The 12034-nt window shown below is 48.0% G+C and overlaps 1 pseudogene; it reads left to right on the plus strand.

The window, feature by feature from the left end:
* Window positions 1-249: 249 nt before the first annotated feature.
* On the plus strand, window positions 250-2487 carry LOC135918704 (serine/threonine-protein kinase pim-3-like; annotated as a pseudogene).
* The last annotated feature ends 9547 nt before the right edge of the window (window positions 2488-12034 follow it).

The following is a 12034-nucleotide window of genomic DNA, read 5'->3' on the forward strand; positions in this document are numbered from 1 at the left end:
CGACGTACCTTGGACCTGTTTCTTGCGCTTTCGGGCCATTATAAACCAAGTACCGTTTTCGTTGTCTTGAGTCGGTTCTTGATCCACAGTGGCAGCTGGTGTGGTTTCATCCAATGCTGCGGCAGGCAGGGGGCCTCGGGCAGCCATCGTCACGGTAGCAGTGCAGTAGGCATGGGCGGCATGCGATGCTGTCACGCCGTAATCGCGGCGCCTACGTTAGGCCTAGCACTGCGGCCTGCTCGCCTCGAAATGTCCAAGGGCCGATGTCTCATCGGATCTGGGAGATCTTGGTCTCAAAAGATTTCACCGGTTAAGATCCGTCGACTGGTGGTGGTAAGCACGTTGTGGAAACTGTGGATCAGCTGTGAGGTGTTCCAAGAGCCGGAGCCCATTCGGAGTTCGACCTTCACACGCGGTCTTCTTCCTCCGGAGAGATGAAAAACTGAACCTAGTATGGTAATGCCCTAAGACGTATGGAAACGTAGTATGGAAAAGCCCCAAGACGAGCGTGTGTCTTCTCTTGGAAACAGATCAATGCTCAGAGGGTGCCATAGGAAATCGTGCTCCAGCGGTGTGTGGGGCACGTTCCGGGCATGATCCGGCTGCTGGACTAGTACGAGCGCCCCGACTCGCTTATTCTCATCACGGAGCGGCCGGAAGTGGTTAAGGACCTTTTCGACTACAACACCGAAAAAGGCGTGCTTGAGGAGACGCTTTCGCGGCTCTTCTTCAAGCAGATAGTCTAGTGCGTGATGGCGTGCCACAAGGTGGGCGTCATCCACCGTGACATCAAGGACGAGAAAATTCTGGTCAATCTCAAGACCCTCTTGGTGAACCTCATAAACTTCGGTTCCGGAGCCTTCCTTCGAGATGGATTCTGCACGGACTTCGACGGCACCCGGTTGTACAGCCCTCCCGAGTGGATCCAGCACAGCCGGTACAACGGCCGCGCCGCCACCATGGGGTCGCTCGGCATCCTGCTGTATACAACATGGTGTGCGGCGACATTCCCTTCGAGGAGGATGAGCAGGTCCTTCGTGCCGAGCTCCACTTCCGGGGGAAGTTGTCGCCCATGTGCGAGGACCTGATCTGCCGCTGCTTGGCGCTGGTGCCGGTGGAGCGACCAACCCTCGAGGAGATCCTCGAGCACGAGTGGATGGTTGCCAACGAGCTCAACAGCACCGTCTCCGAGGTGCGCTGTGTCCACGGCGAGCAGTCCTCGCTGGACCAGGACTCCACCGGAAGTGAAGACAGCATTTGAGTTTGATGATCACGACCCCTTTAGAGAGCACAAATTCCTCATTTTTAGAGAGCGGCAGTTCCTCATCACGTACGTTGCGTTAGGAACGGTGGACGAGTGTAGGCGCCTGCTGGCGACATGTGAGAGACGGGATAGAAGCCCTAATGTACCGCTAAACGAGTCTTCCCGCTGATTTGAGACGAGGAGACAGAGAGAGAGAGAAATACACTTTATTGTTAGACCAGGTTTCTTGAGCCCAAAGGTGGGTGGCCTCCTCAGTCCAGGTAGCCATGGCTCGCTGCCGCCGTCCGAGTCCTGTTCACCAACCGTATGTGGCTGTCAGGGCCTTGCGTCCCCATCAGAGCCTCCCACTGGTCTTCCGATTCTTCCTCTATATTCGCTGCTGCCTGCATGTTATCGCCTGGTGGTTGTGATGACGGTGGTACTTCGCGGTTATTTCTGCGCTCCAGCACCATATGGCGCAAGGTGTTGGGCGTGTCCGGCGGGCAGAACTTGCAGTCTCGCCAGTAGGTGCCCGGACACATGGCGTGCAGCAGTGTTCATGCGGGTAGGTTCCAGCTTGAAGTCTTCTCCGGTTACAGCTTGCTCCCTAGTCATCATCTTATGCGCGGGCGGGTAGTGACGCCTCTGGTTCCTGTAGTGCGCCAGGATGTGCGAGTACTTCTTAGATATCCGTTCATCATCCTCGTCGCAGTCGTTGGTCCGTGTTCTCTGCGTGTCGGAGATGGCTCGGCGTGCATGATCTCTAGCCGCGGCGTGCGCTGCCTGGTTCCTCGCGAGAGGTTCGTGTCCAGGCGTCCAGAGGATTTGTGCGGTTTCTATCTCGGTGTTGGTCAAGACCTGAAGTGCTGCCTTTCCGATCCTTCCGTTCACATACCTCCTGCAAGCTTCTTGCGAGTCCGCCACGACGGTAACCAGGGTCTTCTTGCACGTTGCGATGGCCAGGGCTATGCCCAGCTCCTCCGCTGTGCTCGCGTCCTTGGCATGTATGGATGTGGCTGTAAGTTCTTCAGCATTCTCGTCGACCACGGCCTTCTCGTCGACCACGCTGATTGCGAGTCGGTCGTTTGTTCTGTACGCAGCTGCGTCCGTGTATCTCACATTTTCTTATTTGCTGTTTGTGCATTCCAGTATGTGCTTGAGTGCCTGTATTCTCGCCTGTCTCCTTTCCTTGACGTACTCGGGGTGCATGTTTCTGGGAATGTGTGTTGTGTTGTGTTTTATGGCACATAGGCAACTAAGGCCATCATGCGCCAAGCTCGAGGTATAGAATTTTCTGTGTAATTTTATAAAAATATAAATAATCGTCGGTGGTGTAGTGTGCTTAAATAGTTAGTTACCTCATGATGGAGTAAGAAAAAGTAGGAATAATTGGTACTGATAAAAACTTTTAAAGGAGGTCGGGTAACCTCAGCGGCCATTCTTGCCAGAGCAAGGATCTCGAGGCTCCTAACCAATCAAATAAAGTCCTCAGCCTTTTTCTCAGGAATGAGAAATGGCTGTGGTGTATGAGGTGATGTACTGCGTGACGACTTACATACTTTTAAGAAAACCAGCTTCTGTTAAAAATCTAAAAACGCTAGACATATCCACAATTGCATTATCACTCAAGAGCAGTGCTGGGTGAAAAGGGATGCATTGGTTATAAAACGGCGAAAAGCACTTTTTCCGTAGCTTTTCCAGATTACATGAAATTAAAATGTGATTGACTGTAAGGTCATCTCCGCAAGTGCAGATTGGTTTGTCTTCTTTCTTCAGCAGAAAGTTGTGTGTAATGTGTGTGTGACCTATACGCAGACGGCAGATTATGACTTCCTTGAAACGCTTCTGGTGCACGCATGACTTCCATTCACCTAGAACTGGTTTTATTAATTGTAGCTTGTTATTCAGTTCGCTGTTCCAAGTGGACTGCCATTTTTTCCTTGCATTACTATGCAGTAAGTTCATGCAATCTCTATAGGGCATATTTACATTCTTAATTTGCTTGCCGTAAGCTTGAGCAGCACACAAATCCGCTCTTTCATTGCTTTTTATGCCGACATGACTTGGTACCCAGCAGAGCCTGATGTTTTGGCCTTGAGCTGTGGCTGCTGTAATGCTGTGTATGAGGTCTCCAAGCAGAGGAGCCATTGCATTTCTAGAATGAAAGGCCGTGAGTACACTCAGTGAGTCTGTGTAAATAACACTGTTGGCGAGTCTCTCAGTTACTATTTTTTCTATGGCTACACAGATGACACAACTTTCCGCAGTGAAGATGGAAGCACACTGTGGAAGTCTTACTATTTTATTCCAATTCCCCTGTACAGCTGCGCTTCCTACATAAGCATCTGTTTTTGAACCGTCTGTGTAAAAAGCTGCAAAATTACTGTACTTTTCTTCAAGTGTGAGGAATTCCTGTATTATATGTTGTTGCGGAATTTGTTTTTTACGGAAGTGTGTTAGAGTGAAATCACAGATTTCAGGAAAATTGTACCATGGCGGCAGTGGACCTCGCCTTTGGGCAATGTTTGGCAATATGTCCAGCATGTCGAGGTTTTGGCATATCTCTTCGAAACGTAGGAGGAGTGGCCTAATAGCTTGTGGTTTGTTGTTAAACAGTGTTCTTGATGGGCACTTTGTGGCTATGGGGTAACATAGGTGTTTAGGAAGCGAACGGATCTTTAGAATGTACGAGCATGTGAGCATGGCTCTTCTATCTGTAAGTGATGGCTCATTGGTTTCTACATGGAGACTGCTTATGGGTGATGTCCTGTATGCACCAGTGGAGAGACGCAAACCTGTATTATGTACTGGATCTAGCCGTTTCAGGTACGATGGTTTTGCTGACCCATACACTATACATCCATAATCCAGGGTAGAGCGTACTACAGAGCGGTAAATTTGTAAGAGACAAGTCCTATCGGCTCCCCATTGTTTTCTTGACAGCACTTTGATTATGTTCAGGGACTGAGAAGCTTTCTTTTTCAAAGCATTTATGTGAGGCAGGAAGGTGAGCTTCCTGTCAAATGTTACACCTAGAAATTTATGTTCATTTTTTACGGGTAGATTTATTTCGTTCAGGTGTAGGGTGGGATCTATTTGTATGCCTCGTCTGAGTGAGAAAAGAATGGCCACCGACTTCTGTGGGGAAAAACGGAAACCATTTCTGTCTGCCCATGTTGCTAGTTTGTTTATTGTTAGCTGTATTTGTCATTCGCATGTTGATATGTTTGAGGATGTGCAAGCTATTTGGAGATCATCTACATAGAGAGAATGCATAACGGAGCTTGGAATTATTTTCCTGATAGAATTCATTTTTACAATGAAGAGTGTTGTGCTAAAAATACATCCCTGAGGTACTCCATTTGCCTGAATAAAATTCCTTGATAGGGTTGAGCCAAGGCGGACACGAAATGTACGGTTAGACAAGAAGTCCTTCAGGCAGTTCAACATCCTGCCGCGGATGCCTAGTTCAACCAGATCCTGAATGATCCCAAACCTCCACGTTGTATCATATGCCCTCTCTAAATCGAAGAAGACAGATAGACAGTGTTGCTTGTGTATAAAAGCTTCACGAACAGTGTTTTCAAGACGGACAAGGTGGTCGGTGGTGGAGCAAGCCTTCTTAAAACCGCATTGATGGACATCTAGGAGCTCCCGGTCTTCTAACACAAATGTTAATCTGATATTCAATAGACTTTCAAAAGACTTTGCTAGACAGCTAGTCAGAGCTATGGGCCTATAGCTGCTAGGAAGGGTGAATGGTTTTCCGGGTTTTAATAAAGGAACAATAATGGCCATCTTCCAGGCTTCAGGAAGCTTCCCCGATACCCAAACTTTGTTAAAAAAGTTTAAAAGTGCTGCCACAGCCGGTTCAGAGAGATGAGCTAACATATGATAATCAATTTCGTCTGGGCCAGGTTAAGTTTGCTTACCAGCGGACAGCACTCTATTTATTTCCTGAACTGTAAGTAAGTTATTATAGGGTTCAATTGTACCGCCACTTGTCGGCAGTCTTTGTCTTTCAGCTGTGTTTTTGTAGTTCAGGAATGATTCTGAATAGTGAGATGAACTGGAGACCGCAGAAAAATATTCACCCAGAATATCTGCCTGTTCTTCTATATTTGTCTGTGTACCAGGGTCAGAGAGAAATGGAACCGTGAATGGGGAGTAGCTGCCATTTATATTTTTTACCATCTCCCACATTTGTTTTGACGTAATTGTGCTATTTGTTGAGGACACGTAACCTTGCCATGAAGTTTTTTCTGCATTACGGCGGATATACCGGGCTTTTGCTCTGAACTTTTTGAACTTGATGAAATTTTCCTGCGTTGGGTACCTACGAAAAATTCCCCGGGCTTTGTTTTGTCTCCTTTTTGCATCTCGGCATTCTTCTGTGTACCAAAATTTGTGATTCTCTTTTAGTACTCCTGAAGACTGAGGAATTGCCATGCGTGCAGCGGTTAAAATACAGTTGGTGATAGCTTCATTCAGTTCGTCTATGCTTAAATCATCTAAAACTATTTTATCTAAGCTGGCCCTTTCTTTAAAAAGTGCCCAGTCGGCTAAATGTAACTTCCACCGTCGTGGTTTTGTTGGGATGACTTGTGGTGGAGAGGTTAGGTTGATTAATACAGGCAGGTGATCGCTGCCGTATGGGTTGTCGATGGCATCCCATTTCAAATCGCTAAAAACGGAGGGTGAACTAAAAGACAAATCTATGCAACTCATTTTTCCCGTGCTCGGAGAGCAGTATGTACTTTTGCCAGTGTTTAGGAGGCAAACATTATTACTTAAAATAAAATCTTCTAAAATACGGCCTCTCGCGTCAGTGTGTGCACTTCCCCAAAAACCGGAGTGGGCGTTGAAATCACCAGAAAGCAGGTACGGCTCTGGTAGTTGTTCTAAAAGGGTTTCTAAATCATGAAGTGTTGCTGTTAGGTGTGGCTCAAGATATATATTGCATATTGTGATCGTCTTAAAATGGATGACAGTGACAGCAACAGCTTCATATTTGGTTTTAAGTTTGATTTCTTGGGTTGCAACACCAGTCTTAATTACAGTAGCAACACCTCCAGACAGTCTACTTGCGTGTTCTCGGTCAGACCGAAAGACATTGTACTTGTTTAAAATGTTTTTTTTTGTTTGGGACCTAAGTTGGTCTCCTGTAAGCATAAAGCCACCGGGGACAGTGTGTTTAACAGTTCTTTTATGTCACCGTAGTTGTTTATTAGTCCTCGGCAGTTCCACTGTATAAGGAACGCCATGTTTGATGAGTGTAGTTAAAAAATTAGGATGCTGGTTTTTTGGGTGCCAAAACTGGGGTTTTTTCTTTTTTTTTCGCTCCAGGGAGCTGTGCTTCTGCTGCAGCAGAGGCGAGTTTTGTGTTATGTCCATTGCCTCATTAGAGCCTTTGGACTTCCGCGGTGAACCAGCGGGTGTACGGTTTGTAGGCTTCTCTCGACTGGGGGAAGCCTTGCGGGTGGCCGACTGAGAGGCCGGCGCGTCTTTGTTCAGAGATGCCAGAGCAGCCTTCGCTGCGTCTGTCGGGGGCGGGAGTGGCCCTGCCTCAGGCTTTGCCTGGGCGGTGGCCGAGGCCTGGTGTGGTGTGCCGCCCCTGCGCACCACATCGGCAAAATTTGTTTTTGCTCTGAATTGAAATGTTGAGGGGAGTCGTTTTCGTGCCTCTTGATACGTTATGTTTTCCTTGGTTTTGATCGTTATTTCTTTCTTTCTTCCAGGTCGGACATGATCTCGAGTACGCGGGGTGGTCCCCTTCACAGTTCGCACACAGTGGTGCAGCGGTACAGTTCACAGATTCATGAGCATTTGATGAACATTTGGCACATGTTTGGCGGCCACGACAGCTCTGAGAGCTATGGCCGAATCTTTGACATTTGAAACATCGTCTCGGATTTGGGATGTATGGTCTTATATTTATTCTAAGATAGCCTACTTCTATGGATTCGGGGAGTTGGCTGGAGGCAAAGGTCAGGACTATGTGTTTTGTAGGTATTTCCTTGTCATCCTTTTGGATTTTGATACGATGGACTTCGGTGACATTCTGGTCTTTCAGACCCTCCAACATCTCTTCTTCAGAAAGGTTCAGGAAATCGTGCTGAGATATTACTCCTTTGACTGTGTTTTGTGAGCGGTGTGTAGTTACAGTAACCCGGACGTCTCCAAAGGACACTAGGGTTGGGAGTTTCGAGTATTGTGTTTTGTCTCGTACTAGGAGGAGTAGGTCGCCACTGGCTAGCTTCGTCACCTTGTAGCCAAGGCCCAGGGAGTAAGTCAGAGATTTTGATACTATGAAAGGGGACATTTGTCGAGCTGGTTGATCTGGATCTTCACTATGTATGACATGATACCTGGGGAAATGTTCGGTTGTTTTTTGGAAGCATTGGGAAGTTATGTCCTCAGCCCGCACTCTTTTTGGGGTGCGATCATTTACTGAAAGAGGTGGAGCCATAAAGTGCGTTTAATGTTCGGTCATGATGCCAGCCGCCCACCATGGAGCCCAACAAGGGGACGGGACAAGAACTCGCATGCAAGTCCAGCCCACGCCAGCTGTACACCTCAACTATAACCAAATATGACACAACTCAGGGTAGTTGGTCAAACAAGGTTAACCCTCGCCGCCTATGAAAAGTGAAAAAACTGAGAAGAGAGGAGGACACAGGAAAGTTGTAAGAAAGATAGGAAAGTGAAAGGTGGAGGGGAGGATAGGAAAAGACAGCTGCCGATTTCCCCCGGGTGGGTCAGTCCGGGGGTGCCGTCTACGTGAAGCAGAGGCCAAAGAGGTGTGTTGCCTCCGCCGGGGGCCTTAAAGGTCCGATCACCCAGCATCGGCTCAACCTCCAGGATCCCCCTTTCCCCGGACACGGCTAAGCCAAGCACGACTACACGCGGGAGGGTCCAACCCTCGTGTGCTCGGGTCCGTGGTGTCGCAACACACCAAACGCCTGCTGACGCAGACGCCCCTGCGGGGTTTCTGGGAATGGTACTTATGTGTAGCTTGTCTCTGATCTCGGGGGGGGGGGGGGTAGGCTGAGGTAGGTGCCTCTCTTCCTCGACTTGGTAGCCCAAATCTTGGAGCAGGGCTCTTCCCGTTTTTGCTAGCTTTAGTCTCTCCAGTTGTTTGACGTTGTGCGCTTCCACGAGCTGTTCTTACGTGTTATGAACTCCCATTTTGAGTAGTTTCACTGTGGATGTGGAAGGGGACAGGCCCAACGCAATTTTGTAGGATTTTTCGATGAGGGCGTCTACTTTGTTTCGTTGACTGTTCTTCATGTCAACGTATGGGGTTCCGTAGGTGATGGTGCTCACGAGCAGCGCTTGTATTATTCTAATGCAGTCTTCCTCCTTGAGTCCATGCCTTTTGCTCGTCACTCTTTTGATAAGGTGGGTTATTTGTTGCATTGTTCTCTGAAATTTTTCCTACTCTGCTCCCCCGGCCCCGTCCTTTCAGCTTTTTTTTAATCAGTCCAAGCACGTGCATTTTGAGTAGCAAGAATCTCTGCCTTGCCAAGTCTACAACTGCCTAGTGTGTAAAGGACTGGGGATCCTATATCTGTGTGCGTGTTTTGTTTGCGACAGACTCGAGTGCAAAATTGTCTGAAGACGTACCCATCTGTGCGTCTAGGGACGAAGAAGTTAAGGGACTGCCTGCTTACTGCGTAGCTTTGACATGACAAAGAAGCATGGACAAAATCCCCCCTTCGCCGTTTACGTTTATAGTACCATCAGCCAATCCATAAACCTAAGCTTTTCGCGGAGTTCATTCATGCTCCTGATATGCTGCCAAATTCCTCTGTTGTTGACACTACCTTTTCAACGCTGGACTTATCCGTGCAGAACGTTAAATAATCGGCATAAGCTAAGACTTTTACTTCATTACCCAGTGTATTGAAGCCATGGATATAACTCCACTGAATTACGCTTAAGCATAGCGGTTCCAGATAAAGGGTGAATAGTAATGGGGACATCGGGCATCCTCGTTTTACCGAAGAGCAAATGGAAACGGGTTTAGAGAGTTGGCCATTAATAATTAAACGAGTAGTACAAGACGCATAGCAAAGCTTAACGCCTTTAAGCACTACGGAGCCAACATTGGCATGGTCGAGAAGAGAAAATAAATAGGAGTGACTGACACGTTCAAAAGCTTTAGCAAGGTCTACCTGGAGCATTGGAAGCTGCTCAGTGGCATTGCAAGCTGCTCAATAGAGGGGTATGTCCTGACTCATGCATTACGATGCATGGGAGAAACCTGATAAATAGAAAAGAACAAACATTTCTGGGTGTAATCTTCGATATTAGGCTAACCTTCATGCAGCATATAAAACAGTTGAAACTGAAATGTCTTAAAACCATGAACCTTTTAAAGATTTTATCTCATCAGTCGTGGGGAACAGATAGGTATTGCCTCCTATCTCTTTTTAAAAGCCTTGTGTTGTCACGCATAGCCTGGTAGATATAGCACGCTTGACCATAACGTAAGAGAATGTCTTTATTTTGGCTTTGGAACGCTTCATTTTTCTAGCTACTGTGGAAGCATTGGCTGTCAAAGCATTGCAAGACACGATCATGTTTATTCCCAAGATGCAGTCATGCAAACAAATGTTAATGAGAATGATACGCTTTTAAGAGTAGGAAAGCGTCACAAAGCTAAGAGCATCTTAATGGCCAAGTTGGTGCGTAACTACTGACGAAAGGTGCTGCATACAGATATTAACAACATACAAGACGACACAGAAATGGTCCCCGCAGGGGCGTCTGCGCAAGCAGGCGTTTGGTGTGTTGCGACACCACGGACCCGAGCACATGGGGGTTGGACCCTCCCGCGTGTAGCCGTGCGCGGCTTAGCCGTGTCTGGGGAAAAGGGGATCCTGGGGGTTGAGTCGATGCTGGGTGTTTGGACCTTTAAGGCCCCCCGGTGGAGGCAACACACCCCTTTGGCCTCTGCTTCACATAGACGGCACCCCCGGACTGACCCACCCGGGGGAAATCGGCAGTCGCCTTTTCCTGTCTCTCTCTTCGCACACCTTCGTCTTTCCCTCTCACTTTTAGTCTTTCCTGTCCTCTTTTTCTTCTGATAACTTCCAACTTTCCTGGCGGCGAGGGTTAACCTGGTGTGCTATGACCTACCTTGGTTATAACATATGTGGTTATAGCGACGATGTACAGTTGGCATGGTAGGGTTTGCTTCACCGCATACCCTGCCGTCTCCCCTTGTTGGGCTCGGTGGTGGGTGACTGGCATCGTCGCTGAATACACAACACATTTCATGGGAACTTCCAACCCCTTCTGTACCGATCGTCCCTCTAAAAGGGGGCGCACCGATGCTACGTTTCAGTTTTTTCTAAAAGGCACTCAGACTTTCCCTAAATTTCATGTTGTCCACAGTGACAAACCCGACAAGAAAGCAAGAACTATTTCACCATTCGTTGTCGCGAAGCATCTCGCAGAGACCATTGGAGGCGGCTATAAGATCACCAAGCTGGCCAGTGGGGACCTGTTACTGGAACTAAAAGACAAAGCACAACACGACAAGCTAACAAACCTTGTACAACTTGGAGACATCCCTGTCAGTGTGACAGCACACCGAACCATGAATACAGCCAAAGGCGTAATCTCTGACATAGACTTGATGGACTTGACCGACGAAGAACTCCTGGAAGGATGGAAGGATGAAAACGTAATAAGTGTACAAAGAATAAAAATTAGACGTGACAACAAGGAACTGCCAACTAAGCACCTGATTATTACCTTTGGCTCTAGCACACTACCAGAGACATTAGAAACTGGATATACCAAACTCAGAGTACGACCATACATCCCCAACCCGCGACGCTGTTTTAAATGCCAAAGATTTGGCCACGCTTCCCAGAGCTGCCGAGGGCGGCTAACATGTGCGAAATGCGGCACCAATGATCACTCTGCAGATGACTGCAAGGCTGAGCCCCGTTGTAGTAATTGTAATGGTGGCCACCCTGCATATTCTCGATCATGCGCAGTCTGGAAAAAAGAAAAAGAAATAATTACGATAAAGGTAAAAGAAAACATAACTTTCAGAGAAGCAAGACAGCGCATCTCACCAACATTTGCACAGAGCACATCCTTCGCCGAAGTGGTACGTCGGGGGGCAGTACCACAGCGGCACTTGGCGGACGCCAGCGCCACGCTTAGCGAGCGTGCGGCAACGCCACCCGCCCCCACGGTGGGAGCAGCGAAGGCTGCCCTACCTCTCCCGAATTTGTCCATAGTTGAGGCCTCCGCTAGTGCTGGCACCAGTCAGCCCAGCTCCGAGGTCAAGACTAGCCCACCAACCACAAGGACGGTGGGCTCCAAGGCCTTGTCTTCCGAGACAAGGCTTTCACGGAAAACACACCGCTCACAAGAGCGGCTGTCCACTGCCTCTCAAGAGGCTATGGACACAACACCGAGTCAGAAGGCGCAGTTGACGCCTAAGGAGCGGCGCGATTTTGCCGATCGCTCCAAAAAAGATAAAACTCCAATTACAGGGCCCCAAAAGGGCAACATAAGCTAAACCAAGTTCATTCTCTTTGACACATAGCACAACATTTATTTTAATATGGATACACTGATTATTCAGTGGAACATCAGAGGCCTACTCTGCAACCTCGATGATATCCAAGAACTCCTTAATCAACTAACTCCTAAAGTGCTATGTGTCCAAGAGACTCATTTGAAAACTAAACACAAACACTTCCTACGTCAGTATGTTATTTTTCGGAAGGATCGCGATGATGCCCTCGCATCATCCGGTGGCGT

The sequence above is a fragment of the Dermacentor albipictus genome, chromosome 6 (assembly GCF_038994185.2).
Source record: "Dermacentor albipictus isolate Rhodes 1998 colony chromosome 6, USDA_Dalb.pri_finalv2, whole genome shotgun sequence".
Classification (NCBI taxonomy): Eukaryota; Metazoa; Arthropoda; class Arachnida; order Ixodida; family Ixodidae; genus Dermacentor; species Dermacentor albipictus.